At 45.7% G+C, this 24,932-nt stretch overlaps 1 protein-coding gene across 40 annotated transcripts in view; it reads left to right on the top strand.

The window, feature by feature from the left end:
- MAP2 (microtubule associated protein 2) overlaps positions 1 to 24,932 on the top strand; it is a 217,623-nt gene that overhangs the window by 117,788 nt on the left and 74,903 nt on the right. For 37 of the 40 annotated variants that reach the window (XM_061344295.1, XM_061344440.1, XM_061344542.1 and 34 more), the window contains one exon: positions 2,363 to 2,422. The exons of the other annotated variants lie outside the window; for them this stretch is intronic. The gene's annotated coding sequence lies outside the window, so the exon portion shown is untranslated. The remainder of the gene's footprint in view (positions 1 to 2,362; positions 2,423 to 24,932) is intronic. 40 annotated transcript variants of the gene reach the window in all.

The following is a 24,932-nucleotide window of genomic DNA, read 5'->3' as shown; positions in this document are numbered from 1 at the left end:
GTTCTACCCACAGGGTGAATGGAAGAGGCAGAATGAACAGGTACCTGTATCCATTTGATGCTAGGTCACAGTGCATCCGGCCTGGAGCTGTCTAGACCTGCGCAAGTCTGCATCAGCAGAAACCTGTACATGTTCTTCAGTGAAAGAAAACGCATGCCGAGTGCACTCCAGCATTCTGAGTCTGAGTGAGACTTCAGCAAGGTTTCTGCATTGTGATAAGCTTGCATGATCTTGATAAAGGTTTCCGTATCCAAGATTGAAGAGTCTCCTGATGGCAGCTTCCCATTAGGACTGACAATCAGCTTGTCTGTAGTGGTGTAGGTTCTTCAGGGGCTTCTGTCTGAAGAAAGAGGGTTGGGGAGTAAAACAAACAAGAAGAAACCCTTCCTAACACATTCTGTACTGCGGTTATTAGAAGATGCTCACAGGAAGTCAAAAACCCCATTAATGCATGTGGTGCCAGGTTCTGACCAGGCACTTGAATGTTAACTTCTTGCTTCCTAGACAACTGCCCCAAGCATGGAGCTGTTGACTCCTTGGTGTATGTGGGTCTCTAATCTGTTTTCTAGGGGAGGAACCTTTGAACCATCTCATTTTCTTCCTGGTCAGCAAGAGGTGGAAATGCTGATTACAGCCTGTCCCCAGGAAATTCCTGGGGCATCAAAACTGCCTCCCACTTCTGGCTTCTCTATTTTGATTGTCTGGTATTTTTGGTATTCTGCTGCTGGCTAAAGTCACATTTATTGCAGTAGACCTTTAGCAGAGGGGGTTCAGTTCAGCCTATTAGAGCACATGTTTAAGGTCCTTTCCAACACAGACCATTCCATGGTTCTATGTTCAATGGTGGTAGACAGTGCGAGAGCACAAAGCAGAATTTTTGATGTCAACATGCCGTCTGGTCATCGGGCACACATGCTGCAGGTGTGTCTGTCTGTTAGTGTTCCTGTTGAACACTTCTGTCTCCTGCTGTTACCTCTGCCAAGAGGCGAGCATCCGCCTCCCCTGATTCTGGCTTCATGGCATTGCTTTGCACCAGTGACACATCAGAGGGCTGTTGGGATGCCGAGTGCTCAGCACTCGGCTGTTGAGAACATCGATCTTTTTGCTGAGCCAGAGCAAATTTAATTAGCTTATTTTAACATTCCTCTTCATCCTGCAGGGGGGTAGGATTGATGCTGGCTGAAGCCTCATCTCCGCGTAGCTCACTTAGTGTAACTAATTATTGCCTGTAAGTGAACGGTGCACTCTGATGATAGCCTCTGCAGTAAGGTGGAGCAGTTGCTTCCTGTTTATTTGCTATCAGAACCATCTGAAACCTTCCCCCTTCAAGGCAGCAAAATCTTTCCATTCCTGCTGGTTGTTAACTGGGCAAACTGGTGGAAAGCTGTACTTAGGACAGCCCCATACCAGTGACATGGTGTAGGCAAGGAGAGTAACTCACTGTCAAAGAATGAGAGTCCAAGCTTGGAAATAGGAAAGGCATGAACTCCAGCTTAATGTTGCTCCCCTTTGTTTATGTGCATTATGATTCTCTTTAATTCCATATTTGTATCTTATTTTTCCTCACTACCTTAATCCTATCCTTGTTTTTAACTTGGTTTTAGTCATGTATTCCTCACTAATCTGGTTCTTGGAAATGCCTGGCCTGTTCTTGCTGAACCTTTAAAAGAAATAACTCCCAAAGAGAAGCATTAGCTTGAGTCAGGTATCATATATGGGGAATTAAGTTCTGCACGATTAAAAGCAGCACAGTTACAAGCGTCTGAGAGGGTACTTAGGGGATACTCAAAGATACATGTGGCAAAAAGGCCCTCTGCTTTACAAGTGAGGCAAGAGAAACAGGTTTAAGACGAAAATGGAGGAGTTCCCTGCATTGATACTTTTGGGTGCTGGGAAGTGTCGTGCTGGGAAGTCAGTGGGGGGCTCCTCATCTTATTCCATTACTTTCTGGGCAACTTGGCAGATGCATTCCTTGTTCCTGCCTGAGATGCTCCAGCAGCAGAAGCTGTGCATGTAGCAGCCTGCCAGGTCTCCCAGGGGAGGGAGGCTGGCTTGGGGGTGTGCTGTGCTCCATTTGCCTTCCCTGAATCCAGGGAAGGTGGCGTTTTGGAGCCATTGCCAGCTTTTCTTAGGGAAAGCCTAAGGATTTAGCAGCTCCTTGGTGGTCCCAAAGCAGGCTGGACATAACAGGGATCTGAATTAATGCATCTCTAGTGAGCCTTGGGAAACAAAGCTGAGAGGAAAAGGCTGGAACATAAGTGTACACATTTACAGCATCTTGTAGTCCTCATAGTGTTGAGTTTATGTGAAATTCACTGAACAGAGACTAAATAGAGCATGTTTTTTCTCTATTTCTTTATAGGAACAGAGAGTTTCCCTTGTTTAAGAACCAGACACAGCATCCTATCGTCTGCTTAACCAGGTATGACCTTTTTACTTGTTGGCATAGTTTCACAAGGAGGCTGCTTCAACAGACCAAGGAGGCTTGAGAAAAGAGCAAAAAGAAAACTCCTCTGGCTCCTGGAGCACTTTATTCTTCTGGGGTTGGTTCCTGCTTTTGTAGCTGCTGTACCTGTTGCAAAAGCAGCTGTCTTCTTGCTTTTGACTTAGCAAGAACTTGCTTACAACTCCAGGTGGAAAGGGCCTAAGATGGTATTGACACACAGACAGACAGCTGAGATTGGTGATGGTGTTGCTGTGCACTGCTCTGATGTGTCTTGTCCTGCCACTGCAGTGAGTTGCACCACAGAAAAGATAAGAACAGTGACAGAGTATGGGCAGCACAATACTGCCTCAGCTGCAGAATTGGAATTCATTGGATTAGATCAAAGAAATGCACTTTTTCTCTGCTTTGGAAGAGGGAAAACTTTCAGGAGGCCCCTGTCTCAGCAGGCTGAAAACAAATGTTAGAGAGAACACGTGCTGCGAGTGTAATTTGTTTTGCCAGTGTTTCTGTGTGCCCGTGTATTCATTTCAGTTTGATTTACAAGTGAACATAGCTTCTGTTCCCACAAGCATCAGTTTGAAACGCTAAAGACAGAATACTGAAATTCAGCAAATGGGAATGGAGTTTTATTGGCAGACAGTATATGAAGCGTAAGGAAGAAATGCAGGAGGGCAGTGTATGTAAGGTGAAAAAGTGCCCAAGTTCCTGCTGTTGTAACTTTGCTTGGGCAGGGTAGGGTTAAATACTGCCATTCTTTTGGGGTGAAAGGTGTTTGCTCTGACCTTACAACAAAGGCAAAGCAAAAGGGTTTCAGTGAGCTCAGGAGATGCCTGTAGAAGCTCATGGAGAGTGAGATGTAGGGCATAATGGGATGGTGGTCCACTTCCCAGAATCTCCTCTCAGCTCAGCAAGCTTCATGACACTTCATGAACACCATGAACACACACACACAATTAATTATTCAGGTAGTCTGTGCCATGCTTCAGAGGCTGCTGAGATGCTTTATGAGGAAAGAATGGAAAGATGAAGCACAGCCGTAAAGGGAGGCAAGGTGGTACTGCAGAAGGAAACCAACATAATAGTGTGTGACCTGGGATCCATGTGTACATGCATGGATGCACTTGTGTGTGTACGTATTGGGTACAGGGCTGGGTTTATACTTCCTGAGCTTTTATAAGCCCATAAATCTGTTTCCTGAGCAGCTCCTAGTTTACTTCTGCACACAGTCTCTCCTGGCTCTGTGGATCTGAGGGAAATGGAGATCAGGAATCAGATTTGGCCCTCTAAGTTTTTAGGCTGTATAAAGCACACACAGAAGTACACTTTTCACATCTGAACTCTTCTCTCTCTCACAAGCCATGGCCTGCCGTGGCTGTGGGAGTCAGATCAATGCTGTGTGTGCAAGCCTGTCCTGTCCCTGAGACACGTGCTGCTGGCGTTCCTGAGTTTTAAGGTGCCTTTTGTTGTGGCACTGAGTTTCAGTGCAACTCCTTCTCTTGGGAAGCATAGCACAAGCAGCCCAGCAGTGTGGGAAGGAACACAGGAGGGCCGGAGCTGCCCTAGAGGCAGCCGTCCCATTGAGCACCATCCCAGTGTGCCCGCAGGCTGGCTCCCTGCAGTGATCCTGCGCACTTCAGGAATTTTCCCATGGCCCCAGAAAGCCCTTGTACTAAATGAGGGATTAAATTAGCCTGTAAGACTTCAAGTAACAGACAGTTTTATTGCAGTCACCTCTTCTCCACTGATAATATTCCACTGGCAATAAAGTAAATTCTCAGATATCCACTGTGCAAAGCTTAAATTGTCTGTGCAGGTCCCATCTTTAACTGACACTGCTCTTGAAATAAAAAAGTATTGACTGTGGAATGCCCCGTAAACTCTTGGTGCTGCTGGTATGCTACAGGCAGCTGAAGTGGGCAAGTCTGGAATGGAAACAGCCAGCATGGCTTCACTAAGGGGAAATCCTCCCGTGACCAGTTTGGTAGCCTTCTACAGTGGGGCTACAGAACTGATGGACAGGGGTAGAGCAGTTGATGTCATCTACCTGGACTTGTGTAAAGTGTTCAACACTGTCCCACACGACACCCTTGTCTCTAAATTGGAGAGACAACAATTTGATGAATGGACCACTCGGTGGATAAAGAACTGGCTGGATGGCCGCACACAGAGTTGTGATCAATGGCTCAATGTCTGGCTGGAGACCAGTAACGAGTGGTGTCCCTCAGGGATCGGTGTTGGGACCAGTCTTGTTTAACATCTTTGTCACTGACATGGACAGTGGGATTGAGTGTGCCCTCAGCAAGCTGTGTGGTTCTGTTGATACGCTGGAGGGAAGGAATGCCATCCAGAGGGACCTTGACACGCTTGTGAGGTGGGCTGATGCCAACCTCATGAAGTTTAACCATGCCAAGTGCAAGGTCCTACACCTGGGTTGGAGCAATCCCAGGCACAGCTACAGGTTGGGCAGAGAAGAGATTCAGAGCAGCCCTGAGGAGAAGGACTTGGGGGTGCTGGTCTATGAGAAAATGAACATGAGCCGGCTTCAGTGTGCGCTTGCAGCCCAGAAAGCCAACCGTATCCTGGGCTGCATCAAAAGGAGTGTGATCAGCAGGTCAAAGGAGGTGATCCTGCCTCCCTACTCTGCTCTCCTGAGGCCTCACTTGGAGTATTGTGTGCAGTTCTGGTGTCCTCAACATAAAAAGGACATGGAACTGTTGGAACAAGTCCAGAGGAGGCCACAAGGATGATCAGGGGACTGGAGCACCTCCCGTATGAAGACAGGCTGAGAAAGTTGGGGCTGTTCAGCCTGGAGAAGAGAAGGCTGCATGGAGACCTCAGAGCAGCAGCCTTCCAGTATCTGAAGGGGGCCTATAGGGATGCTGGGGAGGGACTCTTCATTAGGGACTGTAGTGGTAGGACAAGGGGTAATGGGTTAAAACTTAAACAGGGGAAGTTTAGATTGGATATAAGGAGGAAATTCTTTCCTGTGAGGGTGGTGAGGCACTGGAATGGGTTGCCCAGGGAAATTGTGAATGCTCCATCCCTGGCAATGTTCAAGACCAGGTCGGACAGAGCCTTGTGTGACATGGTTCAATGTGAGGTGTCCCTGCCCATAGCAGGGGGTTGGAACTTGATGACCTTAAGGTGCTTTCCAACCCTAACTATTCTATGATTCTATGAAAATAGGGAAATCAGAACTAGCATTTTCTGCACAGAATCACTGCATCAGTGGCTAGGAGATAAAAACAGGTTACAGTGTCTTGTAAGCATTGCTGTCTGTTCTGTGTCCTGTTGTCTCTGTAGTGACTAAAAGTAACAGTGGAAACTAGCAGCTGAAATAATGTACTGCAGGTGAGTGATGGGAAAGTTGTGATAAATGAGGTAGGGAGTCAGGAGAAGGAGGATGTCACATTGCCTCGTGCGTGAGAGCATCCCCCAAGGCTGGGCTGGTGCATGTGGAGGAGGAGTACCAGAACCCACAAGGTGACACAGAGGGCTCGCATCCCTCTGAGCTGGGGTGCTAGTACAGCCTGTTTGGAGCTGAGGGCTCAGCTTTGGAGGTGTGATGGTGTGGTTTTAGTTCCAATGCTTCTGGGGCTGATGCAGTGACTCTTCATGCTGGTCACTGAGCCCCGTGATTCCCTGCACACTGTGAAAAAAATCAGTATCTTCTTCTACACGACCTTTTCACTGGGCTGGTTTTATTAAGGCCCTTCACAAAAGGAAGGTACCAAGACAACTTGCTTACCTGGGCACTGCCTAGGCTTAGTGTGGGGCTGTTTTCTATGCAGGAGGGGGGACTCACCCTCTAAAGACTCTGTCACATTGAGATTCCTAATAGTGTTGAGTAATGCCTAAGAGTTACTTATGCTGCTTTTTCTACTATCAACCTAGGGATGCTCAGGAGGAGAGCACATAGATGCGGTTTGTGCTTGGCAGCAGCCATCCTGAGCGCAGGCTTGAAGACAGCACGAGGCCAAGGAGGACATGCAGTGTACACAGGGAGAACATGGGTGCATCAGTATTTTGTTCAGTTAGGTCGGAACCTCTTCACTAGGAGCACATCTTGTTCTGAGGAGAGATGAGTGTACTTTAAATGACTACAGTTTAAATACACTTTAGCTTGTATTTCAGACTTAGAGATTTCCCTCACTGTTGGTTGGAAGTTAACATTGTACAGAAAGGTGTCAGTGAGCAATGATTAGAATAGTTTTTAGGAGAAGGGATGTGAACTCATACTCGCTAGAAGGATTTCTTGTAGTACCTGCAGGTGAAATGTTGTCTTGATTTCTGGAGAGTCAAAAGCTCATTGATTTATAATCAACCTGTCTCTTTACTCCTTTCTTGTGATTATCTTAATAGCCATTATCTGCACCTTCTTCCGTTTGAAAACACCTGTTTTGAACATAAGCCATAAAGGCAAAACACTGTGTTACTTGTTTTTATCAGCTATCAAAGGTGGTATTTGCTGCATTTTGAAAGGGTTCCGGCAGGGTTGTCAAGCAGCGGAAAGGAAGGAGAATGTCCTGTCACTGGTAAATCATGATGATGGTAGTGGTGGTGTTAGTAATAATCCTACCTAGCAGGCTGAGTCACTGGTAGATGCTTGCCACTTGTTTACAGCCAAGAAGGAAGACTGTTCAGGCAGGATTTGACAGGCAGACATTATATGACATGCTGCAGCTTTTAAGTAAACATCTCTCCAACTCCTTGGACGCAAGAGGTGACCTAGAGGGAAATGTCACCTTTCCTTTCCCCTCTGCAGTAATGAACAGAGGAGCTTAGTTTTTGAGAAAGAGACTGGTAAGTAAGGGGAGCTGGACTGTTCTCTGTGTGTTGCAGGTAGCGCTTGATGCCTTCATCAGGCTCAACAGCCAACCCCAATGCTGAGCTTTTCCATTCCTGAGCGGTGTTTAAGCATCTTTATAGAAGGACAGAATTAAGGAAGATGAAGGTGAACCTGCTCAAAAAGCCTCCTCCAGTGACCTGCCCTACCTCACACTCCATTTATCTCCACATCAAGCCCTGCTGCTGCCTAAAGCCACCTTTGTCTTTCTACTACTAAGTTCTGCTGAACTTCCCTTGGAAATGTGGTTCTGGGTGGTGTCAAGCACACAGGGATGTGCTGTCACCTGTCAGCACTGAGAGTGCTGCATGGCAAAGACCTTGTGAATAAAAGGAACCCGTTCTCACTTGATAACTCTAAATGGCTTTGTAGTGCGAGTCACCAAACGCGGAAGCATGTGCTAGGAGACTCAGGCTCAGACTTAAGCCTGAGCTGTGTGTGCTTAAGCAGTTGTGTTAGTAAACACGCTTTTGAAAGAGATAGTGGGAGTAATGGGAGTGCTCTGAGCATTCTGGGGGGGGGATGTTTGGGAGAGGCACAGATTCATTTGTCTTGAGGAGTGAGGCTTATGAGAAGAACAGATGTTTGAATCATAATGTTCTTTCCAGCATAGTTGAGGAAAGAAAACTCTTCATAATCGTGACCAGAAAGCACTCTAGTTGTCATCCTTGAAATGAGTCATTTTTTCCCCTCATTTCTAAACCCTATGAGGCTTTGGTCCCTTCTGAAGCAGGAAGTTATAATTCAGCCTGCTCTCTGGCCATGACACATTGGCAGCTGCAGTAATTATGCAGGGAGAGGGATATCATAGGCTGTGCAATTCATGTACAAGTGAATCTTCACATGAAAAGGGAGATCCTGATGTTACAACTTGTTCTCCATTATTTTCCAAGTCATCCTCGAGTTCTAAATCAAGAGGCTTCAGGGTGTTTTTGTAGAAAAATGATAAGATTGCCTGTTGTTCTGCCTGTTGCCATGTCTGTGTGGGATAGCTGGGGTAGGTTGCAAGGCACTGGTCGTTTCTTAGCAATTAATTCATGTTACCTGTACCTACATCTGTAAGATTTTTTTCTTAATAACAACTCCCTGGTATGCTTATTTTAGTTACAACTTCTTTTGTGCAAAAGCATTTCATTTGCTTGCTTTCACAATTATTCTTCCTTCAGTTTTGCTGCTAAAAATCCTAAGAACACAGATGAATTCTATTTCATTTTATGAGTTTAATGAAAGCAGAATTAGACACAAGAGGGTCAAGTCTGGGGCTAATGGCAGCATGTCTGGCAGCTACTACTGTCTGCAACAGCTTTTGCTATGCTTCTTGCTAATGCTCCGTGATTCATTGCTGTAGCTACCATAATAGTAGTAACTAGGTGTCCAAGTCTGGGTTAGATCACTGTTGTGTTAGATGCTGCATGCTGGAACAGCAGGGTTGTTCCAGACCCCTAGGAGCTCACAGTCGAGTCTACGAAGAGGCATGGAGGTGTAAGCAGCCACCATGCTGGTGAGATGCTCTTTGTCAGTGTAATTAGTAGCTTAGAGACTGTGTAGTTCATGCTGGGAAATTATAGATGGAAAACCATACTCACGTGATGCGGTTCACCTGGGACACATCAGCGTGAAAGCACATACGTTGTGCAGCTAACAAGGGATCTAATCCTGTTTTACTTGGGTTTGTTTTTTTCTACTGAAGATCCAATGTATTATGAGTTGTAAAATACATGAGGCCAGCTTCATCTCTAGTCTGTCTCTGTTGTTGTAGAATGCTTCCATTGGGAATATTTTTCTCCCTAATACAGCATAAGTCTAGTTACTAATGCAGCTCGGTATTTCTGCATGTTGGCCAGTGTACCAAGTAACAGAAATGGACAAAATAGTTCAGCTCCATGAAAAACTAATTTAAACCTTGGCCTTAAAATGGAATTAGGTCCGCCCTGCCCCTTTTTCCCCTCAGGTTCTGAATGTTTAGATGTCTGGCTTCAGCTAGCAGTAGAACTGCCAGATTAAGATAAGAAAAGCTATTCTTTTCTGGTCCGAGTGAGTAGGATCTTACAAAGTCATGAAAATGCCTTGTCTCACGATCTGAAGTGTATCTTTCAGAGCAGACCTGTACTTTGAGATGCTTGGAGTCAGGTCTTCCTCTTGGTTTGAGTTCAGCTCACTGCTGGTGATGGTTGTGCCAATTAAACTGCCTTATAAATGAAAACACTTGGTGGTATTTGCCAGTGTGCAGTGGTAGCCAGTGGCAGGGCTCTACTCACACCTTGTGACCTGTTTCACCACTACCTCCACCTCTCCAGCCCCTGTATTCCCTTCCTGTGGTACCAGGTACCACAAGTTTTCTCATCCCCTTGGTTCCCTATGAAGGATTCACGCTCTCTCCTGTGATCCGTCAGGCCCACAGCACTTGGTTGTTCCCTGCATCCCCTGCTCTCTTCCCCCATGTTTTTGCTGATTCCTCACCAGATTATCTCCACTTACCCTTTTGGGGGTCTCCTGCCTTCATTTGAGTTCCACGTAGCAACTTTCAATGTCTTCTCTGCAATGACTTCCCACTGTAGGTTAAGCAGCATCTGTTTCATCCTCTACCTGTCTTTGCTTAGGCAGGTAATTGGGCCAGAAAGAGCATATGCTATGGCTGCATGTGAGCTCCACATCTCCTGGTTAGACCACCAGGACACTGTCAAGCAGAAGGACTAAGGGCTGTGTTCTTCTCCTTGTATTTCCCTTCACAGAGGCATTAATATTTTCTCACTGCTGTATGAATGTGCAGATTTCCTAAGGTAGGTAGGAGCTTAGCATCTTCTGCCAAACGTGACAAGGATGTCCAGTGTGATTCACAGTTATGGGTATGGATAGACCCAGCAGACAGGCAGACAGGAAACCTGGGCACAAACATAATGAGAGAATTAGGGAGCAAGTATTTTTGGGTTGCTTGTACATTTAGGTATCTTCAGATGACTTAACCGGCAGAATCGAGCAGGGGATTGGCAACACTGGTTTAATGTCAGAGAGGAATTTTAAGGACCTGGTATGTGGTTGTGGAGGCAGGTTGGTGTCAGGGGCGTGATGCATACCTTGTGATCTGTGTTTTCTGAAATGGCACTAGGTTGTGTCACATTTTAATTGCTACCAAAGGCAGTTCTTTGTAGAAGTATTTTTAGAAGTGAGCATCCATCAGAAGAGGAAATGTAGAAAGCTTTATATAGATCCCTGGAGGAAAGAGTGGGGAAGTGTTGTGGAGATGCTGTGAAAGGATGAAGTCATTTGGAGACACCGCAGTTGGTCAGGCCAGCAGTTGGAACAAGAATCTGCATTTTTGTTTGTTTTCATGCTGACACCAACAGCAGGGGCTCCTCAGTGTGGGCTGCAGGCTGCAACCTCCCTCAGGGACTTCACATACATGTTTTAAACTGTGGCTATTCTTGATGCTCCTGCCTGGTTGTCAAGAGGTGTAAGAGATCAGGGTCCTATTCAGCAGTGCTGGGAACCTGAACTGAGCTCCTGGCTCCCACACGCTGGAGCTGTGAGACAGTCAAAGCCCAGGGCTGCCTCTGTCGCCAGCGCTGCCAAGCAGGGACACAGAGTCCCAGATCCCTCTGCTTCCCCAACATGCTCAAGGAGCAACTTGGGCTCTGCTGTCAGTCCCAGTGTTGCAGTCCTGTCCTTTTGGATCTCCTTTTTGTGGCTGCAAGTTTGATTTGCTGCCTTCAGGCAGATGCTGTGTCTGATAAATGCTGCTTCTGGAGCAAAACTTTCTGGGATCTGGATCCAAAGGCTTTGGTTGGGAGCCAGAGCATCCTCACACATATGGGAAGAGACAGCCCTTGCCCTGAAGGGTTTGCAGCATAAATAGGCAAGTTACAGACAGCGTGAATGTTATAATCCGTGTTTTACAGCTGGGAGAACTGAGGCACAGGCTTATTTATTCATAAGTTCAAGGTCATGGAGCAGGTGAACAGCAGAGCCCTGGACTGAACTCTGAGCTTGTATCTTGGTGCCTTAACCATAAACTGTTCTGCCTTGTGAAAGATCCTGTGATACTCTTGTAGGAGTATCTATATTACAGCAGAGTGGAAGGAGGAGGAAAACCTGTATTTGAGTGAGATAATCCTGAAGGCATTTAAACAGTGCATGGATTTTTTAATCCTTTAGCAAATTCTATGCAGCTAATGCCTAATGGAAAAAGATAAATCGCCAGCAAATAATAAATTAACAGTAATCCAAAGAAGAGGTGAGACAATCATAGTCTCAGCAGTCTCTAGATAATAAAAGGGCAATCTCTTTATTTAAAGTACCTTATAATTGCTGATGTTATTAATCTCCTGGAAAATCCATTTCTATGAAAAATAACAAGCTTTTCCTTGATCACAAAGGAGAAAAGTTTTGTTTGTCATCACTGGGAGGTTTGGATGATTGTAGCATTCTTACCTGTGCCATGTCCCACCCTCAGGTATGATATGCCCATTGTCTTCTGTGTATATAAGGTCAAGCTTTGCTTGTCTTTTGCCTGCATGGTGTTGAGGCCCTCAGTGACATGGTTTAGTCTTGGCAGTCCTGAGGAATGGTTGGACTTCATCTTGAAGGTCTTTTCCAACCTGGTTGATCCCATGGAAGTTGGTGGGAGTCAGTCCTCTATGTGTGTGAGAGCAGGTGGGAGCTCCAGGCAGTCAGTGGGTACCAGATTTCAAGCTGGGGTAGGTCAGGGTAGTTCTCTTGACTTCACTGAAGTCACTTGTGATCAGTGCCATGTGCAGTTCTTCCCAAAAATATTGATTGGCAGTGCTTAAAACCCATCTTCTCTAGGATCTCACCTAGAGGGGTATGACACGCTCCCTGCCTGACCTTCTGAGTGCAAGCAAGTACACTTGTATTCAACTTCACGGCTGAGAGCCTCCGGTGTCACTGCTGTTTGTGCCTCCCCACCCCAGCTGGTATAATCACGCTGTGCAGCCTGAGCAGTTCAGGTGGGACATCACCATCTTTTAGGGTGTCCCCTGCTGCCAGTTCCTGGATCTGTTACTCCCTCTGGGGAAGAACACTTGATGATTGGTGATGCTTCATTCATAACAGGTCAAAGTAGCTGCAAATATCAAAACCTGTAGACCTGTTCCTAATGCTGTGTGCAGGTGCATGTGGAGAACTGGGCGAGCTGCCTGCTCCACTGAACTTACATCAAAGGTCTATTTTCCCCCCTCTTTCAACTCACTTTACACTTCCCTCGTGAGAAGATGGCAGCCAGGGTTTCTGGCATGGTGCATGCTATCTCTCTCTGTCTGATAGGTTGTTCCTCTTGGAGCTGATTTGTTTGAAGTCTAAAGGATGCCTAATGCTCTGGCAGGGACAGTGTCCTTGAGAGGGCGATTGATCTTCCACGGGGGAACTCACTGTGTTCTCACCTTAAATGGGATACAGTCTGGCTGCTCTCTTCATTAAAATAGGGGCAGTTTTCCTCCTGTGGGTGAGCAGATATGTCTCCTTTTTAAGAGAGAGCTGTGTGATGACTGCTTGAGTAAGTAGCTAGTAAGTTATTCTGATCAGATGTGTGAAACCCTTCTCCCTTTCTACCCCTCACTGGCTACATGCTGTTCCTATAGCCTGCATCAGCTCTGGCATTTAACACATATACTGCTGAACAAACTACTTTATGTGATTTCTTACTGGTTCTTGATTCAGCCACGCTGCTAATTATGTGCTTTGAAGGGCCGGCAGGTTTGGGGTGCCTGTTCTGCCACCTCTGGCTCCAAGTCAGGCTGCAGTGGTGCAGTGCCCACAGCCGTTCATCCAAAGGTGTAAATTAAGCAGAAAGAAAAAAGCCTGGATGATACGGTCCTCTCATTTGTATTTCCAGATATATGGGTACATCAAAATCAGCCTAAATTTATATAGCTAGCACATGGGTAAGGTGACGGGAAAACCAGAGTGTTTATAGCTTTGATTTATCTCGGATGAGATAGTCTGTCCTGAGTGGCTGTCAGAGTTGCTCCCACCTAGCACATGCATATAGGGGTTTAGTATTCATATCAAGCCTTGTGACAGGGTGCAGAACATGTATGTATGTGTGCTTTATCTCCCTTGAATGGATCATTGTGTAACAGCGCTGGATGACAACTGTCAGCTGGATTTTTCTCCCAGGATAAAGTATTCAGCAAACCAGATCTGTCTGAGCATCTCTGCTGCCTCTTCCTGCAGAATGGTGTGGAGCTGAGGAAAATGCTGCAATGCAGCAAGTGTACTACCACTGATTAAAAGTATATTGTTGTTGTTGTTGTTGTTTCCCCCCCTACCCTTCTGCAAGCTTGTGGGTGGCATTTTAATCAAGTTCTCATGGTAACAAACATAATTTAAAAGCACTGAAGCCTACAACATTAGGGTTTTTTTCTGGATGTGCTTAAGGTGGGTGTTAAGTCATTACAACTGCAGTGATGCTGGGCTGGTTATATCAGTGTTTCTGGTGCAGCGATGACAAGGGAAGTAAAATGGAAGGGGGTGTTGCTCAATGCAGAAAATCTTCGTCATCTTCTTACCAGGTTCTACTGTTCTTTCCTGTGAAGAGGGTGCAACTGAAGTGATGTGTAACATCACTTATATATAACATAATCTTTATGTTGCTTTTTCACTGTTTCAAGCATATTCTGGCGTCACAGTTATGTCATGTTTGTAATTCCTGAGAGAGGCAGCTTTCCTGACAGATGTTCCGGTACACTGTCATGAACATGAGTGCCCATCAAAACAGAGATGAAAACATATGAGAAACTGTGGAATGCTGTATGGAGTCATCATTTATTTCCCTATGTATGAATTGGTGCAGAGAAAAGGAGCAAGAAGGGGTTAAAATGAAATTGGGGAGCATCTAAATTGAGTGCTTCACTTCATGTTAATGAATTGGTCTCGAAAGCAGCGCATGTTCCTAAAACATGGAAACTCACAGAAGTCAGGCAGTCATGTCTCATCATTAGATGGCCTGCTGCTTTGCCATGTGCAGTGTAAAGGTGTTCAATTGCATTTGATCCTGTCTGTGTTGCACTTAATGAATTTCTACTGCAGTGTATTTGCTGTCCTGCAAGTATGCAGCTTTCAAGGGAATACAAGTCAATAATCCTGTCCTAAAATGTAAGATACAGCTCACTCGTAGCTGCTGAGAAAGCAGTTTGTTTACAATGAGAAAATGTGCTGGCTATGCCCTGCTCTTTAATACATTCTTGCTTACCTGCAGAAGCCTTGTCCCTGAAGCCATGTGTCAGGAATGGTTAATGCACATTGGGGATCTCCCAGCATAGACATGCCTGGCTCTGTCAGTGAGACCAAGCCCACAGCTTCAGAAAGTATTGAATGTTGGAATTTCAGGAATACCAGGATTGCTGGTAAGACAGTGTTGCAGTTACGGGTTGGAAAGGGCAGGAACATCCCCACTATGGGGAAGAAAGATCTCCTTGTCTCCCTGGTGTTCCACACAGGTATTGCTCTGCTTTGCAGCAAGGTCAGACTGCTCTCCTCATCCTCCTCCTCAAGAGCACATTGGATGCTTAGACTTTTTGCTGCAAAGGGGCTGGTTCCTCATTTTAGTGTATGAAAGTCCAGTTGTGCCCTTTCCTGTCTGATTTGGCCTTGCATAAACACTTCACAATGATTTGCAGAGCTGGGACAGCCCAGGGACCTTAATGTGTTTTCTAGCATGGCTATGACACTGGGTTTTGCTGCTGCTTTCAATTTTTAGATCTAACTTCCTCATTCAGCAATTGCTGAAATAGGAAAATGAATGTTAGGAATGAAGTCACAATGGATTTTTAATCTAGATTTTGAAGAATTATCTTGATGACCAGGCTTCAGGGTATTTTCCCTGCCCATTTTCCATACCAGTAGCAGAGGGTTGGGCTGGGAATTTGAGCAGCAGACTGTGGATGCTGTACTGATCCTTCCTAACATGAGCTACTTCTGCGCCCTTCTTGCTGTTCTGGCATGGTGAGGAGAACACTGCTCAATATTCATACACCTCATCGTTGATTTTGGGAGGCTTTCCTGTTAAGACATGGGATTCTGAACAGGTAAACCAGTAAGAAGGCAATAAAGGGTCAAAAACCAAATAAAATAGAGCCACGTGGATTTTTATACTGGGAAACAAAGAGAGCTATGTGATGTTAAACTATATGGAGAGAACTGATACAGTAACTTCCCACCACCTTTGTGTTCCTTTAGTATTTGATAGAAAGAAGCCTTCTCTTTTAAAACATGTTGTCTCAATAGTCATTTCTTGCTGTGGAAAAAGGAAGAATACCATGCCTCATTTCAGAAGCCACACATGGTTATGAGCAGCGCTCCTTGGAAGCAGTACAACAAAGCAAAGCGCAGTGTAGTCTTCAAAGCAGCGTATCACTTGAAGGGTTGGTGTTTGAAATATCAACTGTATTTTTTAAATGGTAATTTGTTGCACTTGATCATGGGCTTGATGTCAAATATAATGATGTGGATGCGGAAGTCTTTATTAGCCTCATGTTCACAATTCCCACATCACCAAGGCCCTCTAAAACGTTCAGGAATTTAAAGGACATTGGGATGTGTTGAGCGCTGCAGTTTCGGAGTGTCCTCCCGCACCAATCCTTCTGGGTCAAGTAAGGTGCCTCTTTGAAGGACAAGTAAAAATTTGCTTCAGGAAAACCTGATTTTTGTGACATTCCCAAAGAGCACTGACAGAGCACCAGAGGAAACCTCTGCTGAAAATCCCTGCTGACTGGCATGCACACAGGAGGGTGGGATCCTGGCGCTGCTTCAGGAAAGGGATCTGTAGGGGTTTATTCTTCTGGTCTGTGCTGCAGCCTCAGTCATGTAAAGTGCTTCAAACTGGTCACAGCTTAAAACGGCAGCAGCAGAGCCCTTCTTTTTAGAGCATTTAAGTATTGTATTTAAAAAATAGTGGGTTTTATCAGTTCTTTGTTCTTGACAGAGCATGTGTACGGTACCCAGTGATGCTGGAAGATACTTCTGACTGTACCCTGGAGAAACACCCCAAATACCAGCTCAGCCTGATACAGTGCAGAAATCAGGTGTGGGGTGGACAAGACTTCCATGATCTGTAACTGATCAGGATCTCAATGCCTGAGCCAGGATATTCACCTGTGAGGATTTAGCACTGGCCATAAGCTGGCATGAAGCTAGACATGGGCTGTACACCGAAGCGTGTCTTCTTTTGTGCCAGAGGAGGGGTATGAGGGGAATAGACTGACAAGGGACACCGTGGTGCTGGTGCTGGCACACTTAGTTTGTATCTGACTGAATTTAGTGCCTATTTCTTCGTGGGTACATGTTTCGTGGTTCTGTAGGGATGCTCAGCATCTGATGTGGGGGCTCTTTTGTTTCCACATGGTGTAAGTCTCAATGCAGAGAAGCTGATGGTTGTTTGTTGCTTCAGAACATTTAGGTGAAGAGGTGTCTGGGTGTCAGAACAAGGTGCTCTGCTGCTTTGTATGTGTCCATCCTGCAGACTGCAAGGAACCCAAGTATAACTTCTTCGGCCTACAGCCTGGGTTCTGACCACGGCAAACCTCAGTTCAGGGCCCAGGCTGAGTAAATTGGGGCCCTTTTGCACCTTTGAGACAGGAACTGGGACAAGTATCTTGCTGCCTGTTCCCCAGCACTAACTTGCTGAAAGAAGAGATTAGTGGGAGGCCCCAACATGGTCTGCCCCTTTGGGTGGCCTGGGGAGGTCACGCACATAGTGGTGGCTGCACCAGAGAAAAGGACCAAGTATTATGGGAACCACAGCAGGAGACATGAACACTGCATGCAATCAGTAAGAGGGGCCCAGAGAGTCCAAAGCCTTTGCAGTTTCATCATCCAAGCTGGCTCTTCCCCAGAGCCGCTCCAGCAGCAGCAGGAGTTTGGTCAGGAATAGAGCCCAGATCTATATGGCCACCATCTCTCTGCCAATGAAGAGGGTATAGCAAAGCCTTTGAGATGCTTTTGTTGGGAGCTGTTACAGTTTCCCCCGATGGAACCTATACTTTTTTCCAGGGGATACGAAGAAGGGTTGTCTGCCTCTTTGGAGAAGTCTTTTTACACCCTGTGCTTTAAATCAGGCTGTCAGAATCTATCCTGCAGTACTGCTAGCATATCACTTGCCGTCACTATGGATACAGCGATCTTATGCTCAGACATGCACTAGTAGATAACATGTACATCCCTTCACACATGCTCCATTTGCTGACTGTGATTTTACAGGTGAGCCTGCCAGCTAAGGTGCCTTGCTACTTTCCATTATAAGACCCTGTTTCCATCACCACTTTGCCAAACTCTTTGTGTTTGAGGCTGCAGTTTTCCTCTTGGGCAGCCAGGTTCACCTTGCTCTCTTATCCACGTGTTTTGGCTCAAGCTGCCCTTTCCTGGAGCCAGGCTGCCTTTCCAGACTGGGTTGGACCAGGTTTGCTGTTTCAACCCAGCATCTTGCCTGTGAAGTTTTTTAGCATCTTCCTTGTTGAGGAGGGGATACCTTGCTGACTGTCAGGAGAGACTTGCTATAGCCTCTGCTACTTCCAGCCTCCCTGAGCCCAGCCAGCCCAATTTATGTCATGTCATATAGTATCTCTGTGAGTGGGAATAAAACAATAACCTGCCTTACCTTTGTTTGTAGTTTCTGGGAGAGCAAAAAGTCCACAGTTTCAAATGCAGAGGCAACCGATGTTAGAAAACATGGCCAAGGACTTGTGGAAGTAAGGAAAAGAGACAGCTCTGATAGAGGGTGCATGGGGAAAGGTGAGGATGAGTAATCAGTGAGATGGAGGCAAGTTGTAAGAAGGACTGGGAGGAAAGGAAGGAAAACTGGAAGTTAATAAAGAAATGGGAATGAGGAGACTGCTGCTTGGGATGAAACTTGCAGGAGGGGATATGAAATGTCATTTCAGACAGCTTTGTAAGTGTGATACGTGTTGATACACCTCTAGACAAAATCCACTTTGTGACAGTCACTTCTTTCTGCTGCATTTTTGGTAGTTGTTAATATGCTCTGTCAACGAAGGCAGAACAGAACTTTCCATCCCTGAACAAATAAAGTTCAGCACTATCCAGATGTGTATATTTAAGTGGCTGCCATGGCTGGATTTTATTGCTGGCAGACAGACAGTGATTTATTCTGTAAGTTTTGTGCCCTGAGCTTTCAGAAGCACACTTCTTTTCATCCTGAAGCCCTGCAGAAGTCTAGCAATAATAATTAGCAAGCCATAAAAATCGACCTGATTTGTGGGAACCACTGAAGGATGCAAAGAGACATTTCTGTTCAAAGAGCTAGGAACAAAAGCGTGTGGTTACTGACCCACTCATGTCAGACCTAAATTTTGAGGGAATCCCAAGTGATAGGCGTTGTGCAGTCTGAATACTGCCTATTCATTCAGCCCTTCCTTCTAGCAGAGTGAATGAATCATCTTTTCAAGCAGACAGCCCCTCTGGGTCAGCGCTGAGGTCAGTGGTGTGGGGCATGTGTTTCATACTGCTTGTTCTAAATGGAAAAGAAAACATACAAGATTTTGCTTACGCTGTTGCAGCTTTGAACATCTCATCTATAAAACATTTACATACAGTACCTCATGAGAGCTCTTACAAGTGGCAGCTCTGGAGACATAACCAGGTCCTTCTGGAAGGGCCATCTGTCTTCCTAGCTGCTCATGTGCTTTTTCTCTTCAGCATCACCCCTGCCCCAGAACTCTCTTCTCAGCTGATCTTCCTGTTGGTGTCCCCAACCTAGTTACTAGATCAGTGTCACTGTGTGCTGTCTGTAGGTTTTTAGCATGAGGTGGTCAGGTTGATTCTCTGGAACAGGTTGAAAATGAGCACCTCCTTTCTTCATCTGGGGAACCAGCCCCACGCGAGTGGCAAGGGGAAGTCTGCAGAGCCTGTTTGTTTTCTCCATCAGCAGAGGAATATGTAAAAACACGTGCCTGGGATGTAACATCATGTTTCAGTTACAAACTTATCAGACCGACAAAGCTGTTCGTTTGCTAGAGCCTGGCAGTTCAATGAGTGCTTTTCGTTTACAGTGCAATACAGTCTATGTCATCTGCAGTGTATTTTCATGTTGAGTTTGTTAAACACTGGGGTGCTCAGCAAGGGGCTGCGACATTCCATCACACTCGATGGGGAAGGGATGCCTTTAAAAATCAATGATGGGAAACCACACAATTATTTAAAGTCAATATTAAAATAGCAAATAAAGCCCCTAGATCTAGATATTATTTACATGTAAAAACATTCCCTTCCCAGAAAAGGCTGTCCAATTGAGAAACCATGGGCAAATTAATGGAAGAAAAATTCAGCAGTTGTATAACTGTATAAACTTTTAGTATGTACCACCTCCTGCACAGTATAATTCCCTACAGTGGGAAGAATCACCATTCACTTGCAGGGAGCCTGCCACCAGTGAGTTCTGTTTGATGCACCACAGCTCTCTTTGGAGAGCCTGACGGATTCTTTTCTCTACTTATCTTTCTGTGCTGTACATGTTGTAATAAACATCTGCCCATTCCCCTCTTTCCCAGCATGAAGGGTCACAGTCTGTCTAGTCATTCCTTGCACAGAAGCTTCTCCAGGTCTTTTGTCATCCTTATTGAGTTCTGTACCTTTTCCAGGCCTGCTTTATTTCATTTGTGATTAATACCTAATGCTTTCAGGCCTCCTAAACCAGTGTCAGCATTAGTGCTGCTGAAAGGCTTTGCAGAAGAAAACATACAGAGCAATTCAAGATGAATCTTATGTTGGATCCTGGGTACCAGTCAAAAAAGGCATCAGAAGCACCTGAACGCATAAATACATGTGTGATTTTTCTGTCTCCATCAATACTTGCATGTCCTAGATCCCATTGTGGTTTTTGTATCTTGTTGCCTTGTTAATGGAAATCTCTGATGGCAGTCGATGGGAGGACACGGGTTTGTCCTGGAGGTCACAATGAGGGTGTCTTCTATGTATGTTGCTTGTATTGGAAAGACCATGGTGATCATAGACATGTAGGCACCTGGCTGTGATGGGTATCAGCAGGTCTGTGTCACTGCCTGGAGTCTGAGCATTGAGAACGTGCTGATGTGAGACTGGAGCTCTGTGGAGCTTCTTATCTCTTCATGTGGAGCATCTCGTGCTGGCCACTGCTTGAGGCATGAGTCTAGACTGGATGGGTTGATTGGACGTGGCAAATCCTAGCTTCCCTCTGTCCCCCTGGCTGTCTCTTTATATTAAAACAACACCCATTCACCCCTATGGCTTGGGTTTTTCTAGACTTTTTCCTCACTTACTGAATTTGTTCATCAGTCACTTCTTATCATTCTTGACATGCAATTGCTTCATCCAACGCAACTTTCTTACCCTTCCCTACTCCTTGGCCCTGGGCTTGTTCCTCTCCTCCCACAAAACTCATTTATTCTTCGTCTTAGCCCAGGAGAATGCCGCTGACTTCATAGACATAAGTCAGCCCCTCAGCACAGGTTGGGAAGAGCAGAACAAGGTTGAACCCAACCAGTGGCAAGAATCGGGTAAGCCTGGGGAGGAAGCAGACCTGTAAAGCAGGTATTTGCTGTGACAGCAAGTCCTGCAGTTCAGGTATTGGGCTGAATGACTTAGTGAGTTTGTTCATCCTCACACTTCAGATACCTTCATTTTCTTAGTTCAAAAAGCTCTGGATGCAAGGGCTGCAAAATAAGTACTGTGGCTTCAGGTTCCTTCACTTATGTCTCAGTCCTCCCTGCCCTTCTCCCCCTGTGCTGGAACAGGCTGGAGGAGTGGCTGTTGCTTTCTTTTCTTTTGAAGGCAGCAGGCTTGGTTAAGATTTGGCAGAGAAAAGCTACCACATGATAAAATTATATCCCAAATGTTGTGATTTTGCTGTCTAGAGCATTTAAGAGCACAAAAGATTTCTGGGTATTCTTATTTCCAGGTAGGGAGAGATTATTTTATTTGCCTGGGTACAACAGGCATGGGTCACAGGAGTGGGTGGCTGAATGTGGGTGGACAGGGGATTTCTAAGTCATGCAAGCATAAGGGTATATTTAAGTTAAAAGAAGTCATTTGTCTGTAACATTGTTGGTTAGAAAATAATATAAAGGGATGAAAGAATCCTGCCAGTTCTGTAGGATCAAGGGTTTGCAGCACAACAGTCACTGCTCTGACACTTCCTGGGGGAGAAAATTCTAGCACTCACTAATCCATGCCAAGTTTGCTGTAAATATAGAAGCAAGCAGACGTTGCAAGTAACCCCTTTCACAGCCAGTTTTCCAACCCTTTGTCTCCTTATTTCTGTTTGTTTGTTTGCAGTTAGATGATTTGTGCTGCAGCTGAAAGCATTAGCTTCTCTAGGCTGTAATGGGTTCCTGGGTCCCTGCCTCTAAGGTTTTCTGACTGCGAAACTGGGAGTCAAAGCCGCTTAAGTGAGTCTGGATGGAGTGACCTCAGAACAAGCTTTCTTCTATCTAATGCTCTTTTTCAGCATGAATAGGCAATGCCTCTGCTAGACAATAAGATGCTTCTGTTTCCACTGTATGCATGGCAGGATTGCCTGGCGTGTCTGAGTATGATGAAGTGAAGCTAAAAGCACTCTCAGGAAAGGAATAATCTGCTGCCCTTGACGTGGGGAGGAAACTTTTCATGTGAGCAACAAATTTTACCCAAACTGGAGCAGCACGTGGCCTTAAACATCCGCTCCTGTCATCACCTCCATACTTTTCACATTAGCATCTTTGTGTTGCTTGTGGAATAACTAACTGCGTCCCTTCACTTTAGCATATGGAAGGACAGAATTAAGCTGGGGTGGCAGCTGCAAGCAGGGAGTCTACCCCTGGAGTTACTGAACAACCCCTTTTCTGAGGATCCATGGCCCTGGAAAGGCTGCAGAGAGCTGGAGAGTGGTGCAGATGCTGCATCCCGTATTTCTGCTGTGAGCTGGTTCCCCACATGTATTTTATGGGAAAGAATCTGACAGAAATTAGCCCAGGACATGCTTTTTACCATTTGTAGTAGCTGACGTGATGATGTTCCCAAAGATAGTGTCTGGGTGTTGTAGCAGGGGTGGAATTAGTTTGAAAAGTTAGGTAAAGCCTTTGAAAAGGCACAAAATGCTGACATGTTTGTAGAGGCAGCATTTATCATTGTTTTCTAATTAAAAGCTCAGTGAGTAAAGTTAAGATTGTGTGAAATTGTGTCATGTTTGATGAGATCTCAGTGAAACTGGAAGCAAGAAGGGACGTGAAAGCAAGTCAAGTGTGCAGAGAAGGAAGAGACACCCCAGTGTAGTTAAAGTGCTTATGCTGGATATGTGAGATCCTCTTGTGGGTGTTCTTGCTTAGCAGTGGAGTTGGTAGCATCTCTGCTAAATGGTCCAGTTTGTCTCACCTGCATGCAGAGCAGCTCCACTGAAACTTGGCAAGAGCATAGGCCTGTCCTACATGGAGAATCTGCAAGTAACACATTAGCATAGTTAATGAATTCCTCACTCCCTAATCCAAGCAGTCATCTGTCATGGAGTCTGTGGAGAGAAGGAATGCAAAGATCGTGAACTGGGTAGAGTTTGGGTTGGAAGGGACCTTCAAAGGTCACCTAGTCCAAACCCCTTCAATGAGCAGAGTACTGTGCACTGCCCTCACCTTCTGTACCCATGAGCTAAATAAGCAGAAGATGACTTTGTTTCAGCCATTTATAAGCACTGAACATTAAAATAGAGGTGGCAATGGGGAGGGAAGCCCTTGTTTTCTATAGTGCATCCCCCAGCTTGGCTGCGTTGTTGGGATGGAACAATGTCTTCTTGCTAAGGTTTGAAGTGACCACTGTGGTAAGAAGGAAATATGAAACACAGAAAAGCTGTTTCCTCTATTGGAGATGTGTTTTCTGGATCCTGTCTGAATCTTCTTCAAAAGCATTTCCTTAAATCAAAAGTTGCCTCTGTTCTTAGCTTTTTGAAAATGTATTTGTGAAAAGTGGGGCAAAGGAGGTGATCCTGCCCCTCTGCTCTGCTCTCAGGAGACTTCACTTGGAGTATTGTGTGCAGTTCTGGTGTCCTCAACATAAAAAGGACATGGAACTGTTGGAGCAAGTCCAGAGGAGGCCACGAGGATGATCAGGGACTGGAGCACCTCCCATATGAGGATAGGCTGAGAAAGTTGGGGCTGTTCAGCCTGAAGAAGAGAAGGCTGCATGGAGACCTCAGAGCAGCCTTCCAGTATCTGAAGGGGGGCTATAGGGATGCTGGGGAGGGACTCTTCATTAAGGACTGTAGTGACAGGACAAGGTGTAACTGGCTCAGACTTAAACAGAGGAAGTTTATATTGGATATAAGGAAGAAGTTCTTTATTGTTAGGGTGGTGAGGCACTGGAATGGGTTGCCCAGGGAGGTTGTGAATGCTCCATCCCTGGCAATGTTCAAGACCAGGTTGGACAGAGCCTTGGGTGACATGGTTTAGTGTGAGATGTCCCTGCCCATGGCAGGGGCTTGGAACTTCACGATCTTAAGGTCCTTTCCAACCCTAACTATTCTATGATCCTATGAAATCTTTCATAATTACTTTGGTAGTGAAAAGCAGATTGTAAAAATACAAGTAATGGCTGAGTTGAGTGTTTATTTCAGTAAGGCTTAAAATGTAGAGTTGAAAATCTCCATTTATTCATATTGTGGAAGAAGCAAAGTGTACCATGTAGAAAGGTCTGATTTCCAGTTAGATTACTGTGGTACTTTGAAAAGCCAGGAGCTCATGAAAGAGAAGCTGTACCCGCCAGAGTGTTTCAATGGGGAAAGACCACTTCAGTGTGCCCACCCTCAGCAGTCCTGTGTTGTAAACATTGAAACCCCATTATGTGAAGCCCCAGGAAGGGCAGGTTGTGCAGCTGCTTCTTGGGACATTTCCCTACCTGTTCACACCCCAGATCACTCCATCTGCACCCAGCCCTCGGAGTTCATGCTGTTTATTTGTGGTGGCTCTCCTGTGCCTCCTGCACCAAGGGTGAAAAAGCCAGTGTGGCCACAAGTGTTGGGTTGTGTTCTCTGCCAGGGTTGTAAGTTAGGGCCTTTGCACGGGTTGCTGAGGTGGCTGCTGGCGAAGGGCTGTGGAGCCTCATGTTCCAGACAAGCCTGCCAACTGCAGTGCCTTCTCTAGAGTGCATGGCGGGGGTTTATGGTGCCCATTTCAAACGGTGCTTGCTGGAAAAATCAGTGCAGTGTGTCTGGCTGAGGTGCTGCCCTGGGAGCAGTCCCGTCCATTTTCAGGGCTCGTTTCAATCAGTCTCCTGGAAACAAAAGACTCCACTGAGAAAGCCGGGAGTCCTGTGCCTGCCAGGAAACATCCTGGCTTCCCGGCAACACTGTTAACATCCTTCAGCCCCTCTGGCTCCCCGAGGCAGGAGAGATATCATGTAGGATTGAGCAGGGACCACCTTCTCTTTACTGATCAAGAGAAGACAAGGCTGTCATGGTGCCTCATCCTGAAATTTGCAGGGGAGTTATGTGCAATCTAATCCAGAGACTTGTGTCTCTTCATGTTGGCACCTTTGCTGACTGGTATTGCCTATTTCATGGCCTCGCCATCTTTATCATGGACCCAGTTTATTGGCAATAAGTTTTTTTGCCTTAATTCTTGTTTCAGATATTGCAGTTGTCATGGTGCTGTTGTTATGGTTACCATTTCCTTC

This window comes from Neopsephotus bourkii, unplaced genomic scaffold, assembly GCF_033783945.1.
Source record: "Neopsephotus bourkii isolate Nb327-2 ecotype Australia unplaced genomic scaffold, CSIRO-AGI_Nbou_v1 NB_31, whole genome shotgun sequence".
NCBI classification, from domain to species: Eukaryota; Metazoa; Chordata; class Aves; order Psittaciformes; family Psittacidae; genus Neopsephotus; species Neopsephotus bourkii.
This window is presented reverse-complemented; position numbering and strand designations above follow the sequence as displayed.